Source organism: Papaver somniferum, chromosome 3 (assembly GCF_003573695.1).
Source record: "Papaver somniferum cultivar HN1 chromosome 3, ASM357369v1, whole genome shotgun sequence".
Classification (NCBI taxonomy): domain Eukaryota; kingdom Viridiplantae; phylum Streptophyta; class Magnoliopsida; order Ranunculales; family Papaveraceae; genus Papaver; species Papaver somniferum.
The window spans coordinates 133223768-133229767 of record NC_039360.1 but is presented as its reverse complement, the minus strand read 5'-3'; the positions used below and the strand labels follow the sequence as shown (position 1 = coordinate 133229767).

The window sequence follows — 6000 nt, the reverse complement described above, 5'->3', positions numbered from 1 at the left end:
ACTAGAATAATAATAATACGGCGTCGGTAATATTATTTGATTTGTTATGGATAAAGAAAGGGATATGAAATAGAGACAAGGAGAAGAAAGAATTCTTATTAGTTTGTATAGTCCTACAAGAGTTTTAAAATACTATTTAAGTTTATAACACTCCCTTTGATGACCATAAGGTATAAGTCATTACGAACATACCATGAAAACTTAAAGACTCGAAACTTAAAATACATAAGCATGCATGTAAAATTTAAAGCAACATTAAATATGCAAACATTTTTTCATTAAAACCTTGACAAGGAAAGTCCAGCAGGACTATTTTTGTGGAAAATTTGCTAGTTGATGAATCCTTTCTTTGTGCACATAAGTGATAATGTGTCTGAATAATACCCTTGCCAAGTCCGCGTTAGGAAAACTTCTATAGAACAAAAAATCGTCCACATTTTATGTACGAAAAAATGTTGTCATTGATGAATTTATCATCCACATCTTTGTGAGGTCCACATGCTATCCTTCAAATTTGAGGGGGTCATTCTAGATAGTCCATCCGGTCATAGGCTGAACGGATACAACAATATTTTTGTAGTTGCATATTTTCTGCATACCCCACCCATATAAATTTAATGACTAATAAAGTGTAATAAAACAAAGATGTGAACAAACATAGATGTAAATTATATGCTATGCAACATTGTTCGGCCATGAAGACCTATATTCACGGTGGTAAGATATCATATTTATTAATATTTCTTAAGGTCTTACCCTTTTCTCAAGATTACAAGTATTTCTCCTTACTCGAGCTCAAAGCTCAAACTTTAATCCTTAGTAAATAAGTATCTAAAAGAACCTATCTCTATCCTATTGACTAGTATTTATAGGAAAATAAACTTTGTGAGCGGCGTTTCTCGGTGTTGTTTATGCAATACGCCTTCTCATGCTCGGACGAGCTCTCTGTCGCTCCTCTTCGAGATATATCGTGTCGTCCCTTCGTCGGGTAGCTTCTTTGATCTCCCTTCATCCGAGTCTGTGACACGATCTACATTCCTCTATAGTTATATCGCATTTCTTCTGCTTTCTCATTTAATGCATTGTTATCTTTTTGAACTTGACCATCAGATGATTTGACTGACTTTACACGTGTCCTTCATGAGGCTAAGCGATAGATATATTGGTTCTGGTGTAATCACCTTTTGGGCCCTTCTCCGGTGTATTAATAGACATATAATTGTGCTTGAGTTGATCATTTGTCTATTTTGTTAGTACATATTTTTGTGCTTATTTTGTTATTTTGTGTATTTGTAGGTGTTTTGAAGAAATAAACTCTTATGGAAAAATTGGCTCAAAAAATAATCTTTTGCAAACCTGGAGAAAATTGCTAAAGTCTCCAAAAAAAAGTTGTAAAAGCACTCCAAAAATGACTAAAAGGCACCCAAAATTACTATAGGTACCCCCAGGGAAATTGCTAAAGGGACCCCGTACCGAATAGGGGGACTCCACCTTCTTCTTTTAAAAATTGGCTGAAAAATATTGTTTGGAAATGCAGTTACATAATACTTTTCTGTGGAATATTTGGACGAGATTCACATTGATTTTTATGAGGATTTGGACTGGTTTGGGCATGTTCGATTGAAACAGGGAAGGTAGTGGCTGGATTCGATAAAAAAGGGATGAAGATAAAAAGAAAACAGAGTTTGAAATATATTCGGCACTCTGTTAAGTTTGTTTGTTGAAATCACACGTAGATTTCCTCCTTGGACGAGTTCTACTCCATATTGGATTTGTTTGTAAGGTGTATATTGCAAGCTGAAAGGAGGAAAAACAACAAATTATTCCCGTGTTGCTGCAAAAAAAATAAATGGAAAGAAGATATTTGGAATTTATTGCGAGACTTGGAGAACCTTAGATCTATTTAAAAGGGTGTTTGGAGTTGAATATAGGATTATCGAGTGATTGGGGAAGAATAAACAAGAGTTTCACAACATATTTTTCGGTTGTTGCATAGAAGAAGAAGAACATGAAGAACGAACAATTGAACATTGTCGTTCTTTAACCGTCGCCTATTCTCGATGTTAAGACTGTTGTTCCAGTGAAAGTCTAATAGCTTTTGCGACAATTTTTTTTTTTACGTTCATTTTAACAATGAGTTCTGCAACGCTTATAAACGTTGCAGATTCTATGTTTTCATTATTTATCTTATTTTCTTCTTTATAAACACCGTTTGAGCCATGAATAAATAATTTGAGAGTGTTTCAATATTATGAGCTAAACCCCATCATTGGGACGATGGAGGGAGCCAAATTTCATCCTTGTGGTAAATCTAATTAATTATTTATATGATTTTTACATTAAATTGATTTATAATTTTTCTTAATTAATTATTATGCTTAAAATATTAATTGTGAATCTTAAGCATGGCATATTAAAAGAACTAACTCTAAGCATAAACATCGTGAATAAGAAGAAGAAGAAGAAGTACTTGTGCCAAACGTCTTGGATTTCTATGAGTAAACCAAAGAGGTGTGGAGGTCTGAGGTTCAAAGATTTAAAGAAGTACAACTTAGCAATGCTTACTAAGTTAGCTTGGAGGATGGTAAGTAATCCAAAAGAAAAATGGGTATAATTGCTTAAGGATTTATACTTCCCAAACAAAGATCCTTTGGTGATGATATCTCAAAAAGCTACATCTCTTGGGTTTGGAACATCATTCAACATGGTCTCAAAATTGTTAAGCAGCATTACATATGGGAAATTGGTGATGGCAGATCAACTAAAGTGTTCAAACACAATTGGATAAGTAAACAAGATAAGACACCTGATGTTCTTAATTCTCAAGATACTCAGATACAAGTAAGTGAAGAACTAAATGTGGCTGATCTCATGGATGAAGATTCAAAGAACTGGAATGTGAACCTTCTTAATCAAATTTTCAATCAAAATCTGGTTCAAAAGATAAGATCTATTAGAATACCAAAAGAGGGTCGATACAAGCTAAAATGGTCTCTTAATAGATGTGGCAACTTCACTACTAAATCTGTTTATAAGGAGCTGAGCATCAACAAAAATCAACTACCAACAACACATAACATGACAGATCAAAATTGGATGAAGCTGTGGCATATGAATATTCCATATAAATTACAACAATTCTTATGGAAGTGCAGCCTTGATGTCTTGCCAGTTAACAAGAAATTAGGCACCTACATAAGAGATGTCAACGGTTCCTGTCCTATGTGTAACAAAGAAGAAGAAAAAAGCTCTCATCTTCTACTAAACTGTGAATTTGCTGATGTGATTTGGTTTGGAATGTCCTCAGCTCTTCACCACTCAAAGAATAGCAGCAAGTCACTTCAGCAATGGATAAATTCCTGGTTCTCTAACAGAAACTCTTTAGAAGCTACCAATCCTGATCTAGCTAACACAGTTGCTTGCACTCTGTGGCACTTGTGGAAAATCAGATGTGATAGAGTCTTTCAAAAAAAAATCTATCAACCTAGAGAAGTAATCCAGAAAATTAGGTCTTACATCAAGGATAACATTACAACTTGGATAGCATAAGAAAAATAACTGTCAGGAAAAAAGAAAATCGGCAAAGACCACCTAGAGATTGGATTAAAATTAATATTGATGCCTCTATGATTTCTGAATTTTTTAAAGATGGATTTGATCTAATAATTCGCAATTTTACAGGAGGATTCATGGGGTCAATGGACTTCTCAACAGTAGCCAGGGACATGATGCAAGCTGAAGCTATGATTCTCTTTAAAGCTCTACAGTGGATTAAAGATCATAATGTTCAAAGAGTCATAGTTGAAGGTGATAATGTTTATGTCATAAATGGTTGTAATGGTAATTTAGTTGGTGTTCCATGGGAAGATCATAGTCTAATTTTAGAGTGTCAACAAATCTTTAGTGGATTGAGTCAGTGTGTAGTGTCTTGTGAAAGAAGGGGTCGCATCCATGCAGCAGACTTGCTTGCAAAACATGCGATAAGGAGTATAAGATTGCAGTCTTGGTGGGGGGAATCACCTCCTGACATCATCAGTGAAATACTCAGTAAAGAAGGCAATAATTCTGCTCCAGAGTCTGTCTAGTTTCAGTCAGTCTTCCTGTTTTCAGTTTTTCTGAGTCTGTTGAGAGTGTTATGGTCTCTGGTTGGTCTGTAATACTCTTTTTATTTCAATGAAATTTCCTTCTGCTCAAAAAAAAATAATTAAAAAATATACCTTAGGCAAAGAATTAGAGTCAAATTTCTTATTGAATAACTTAAAATTGTTTAGAATTAATATTAGAACCACATGAATATGAAAATTGATGGAATCCTAAGTCCCAATATTTGTCAACCTTGTTACCATCTTTTGTATATTTTTTCTAATTTTAGTATTTTTTATTATTAAGTCTTAAAACCAAATCTCTACAATTTTCGTATCACTGTAAACATATCATCATGTATCTCATTCATCTTTTTATCTTGCAACCGCCTCCTCCGATGCTTACACATGGCGATCGGGTATTTTACCCTCAAAATGTTTTTTTCATCAGTCCAATAAATCACTGGGTCGGATTTTGTGTTTGTTCAATCAATGTAATTAGGGGCTAATATTTTTGTTCCTAATGTATCCGCAGTTTAATATAATCAACGACAGTTTGTGATCGACTTAGCGACTGTTATATACGTTGTTGATTTAACTTTTTTGACTATTGGAGTTTTTTTGTTGTTGAAATATCGTAACTATTACAAATAGGATCGACTAACCTTTTAATTTTTTTTCTCATGCTAGGTTTTGGCTCCACTAATCGCTGAGGGTCCACATACATGTGGATGCTCTTTAAGTTATGGATGTCTTTTACCTCAATACCATAGGAGTTGCCCTTACTCTTAAACGCATTGAAGGGATGTGTCATTCATTATCAGTTTTCTAGACTCCTTTCAGTCGAGTCTCTAAAGAGCCTCTCCCTGCCTTGTGGAACAAAGATAGATGTAGTCTCTTCGATAATATGTCACAATTGTATTATTATTATTTATTTTTTTTGATAGGGTGCACCAAGACTTTGCAGTGGTGCAATGCAAAGGTTATGCATGAGAAACCAATAAAAAGTTATTGCGGTGGGAACTTCTTCATGAAAAAAAAATTAATTTAATACTGTGTGAGCCAATGGCTCAAATATAAGATATTAAACTAATAATAATTTAATAAAATGTCACAATATAATCACATTACCGTAATTGATAGAAATCTATTTGGAAATGCCTTAATTATGTTGATCAGAAGGACATACAAATTCCTAGGAAATAATTATGTTGATTTGATCTAACAGATTTGGGTAGTTAATGAAAAAACGGGGGTATAACAACCACACCCAATAATTCGTTTGCAATCTGTATGGACTAAACTTCAATATGATTCAGAGAGAAGCAACTTAAAAGCGAGACTCAATCAAGAATTGAATCAAAGAGTTTATATCTCTTTCTCAATACAATCAGCAAATCAAACAGATAGAAATCGAAGAACCTGATTGATATGAGAAATAACTTGGACGTATTAAAGACCAATGCCCAAGTGTCAACCAAGTTCTATCCAACAAACAAGGTCGGATTTATCAACTGATTGAACTACGCACAAACTGTGATATTTCAATTATATAAAAATATAATGTGGAAAAGAAATCACACAGACACCAGAAATTTTGTTAACGAGGAAACCGCAAATGCAGAAAAACCCGGGACCTAGTCCAGATTTGAACACCATACTGTATTAAGCCTCTACAGACTCTAGCCTACTACAAGTTAACTTCGGACTGGAATGTAGTTGATTCCTAACCAAGTCTCACACCGATTAAGGTACAGTCGCGTTCCTTATGCCTCTAGAAACACGCCGGATTATGTGCATTTGATTCTCTTAGCTGATCTCACCCACAACTAAGAGTTGCTACGACTCAAAGTCGAAGACTTATAAACAAATCTGTCTCCCACAGATGTATCTATTCTTTATTCGGTTTTTTTTTTCT

The 6000-nt window shown here is 34.2% G+C and overlaps 1 pseudogene; it reads right to left on the bottom strand.

Moving 5' to 3' along the window:
* Positions 1 to 5025: 5025 nt before the first annotated feature.
* LOC113362286 lies at positions 5026 to 5202 on the bottom strand (annotated as a pseudogene).
* Between the last annotated feature and the right edge of the window lie 798 nt (positions 5203 to 6000).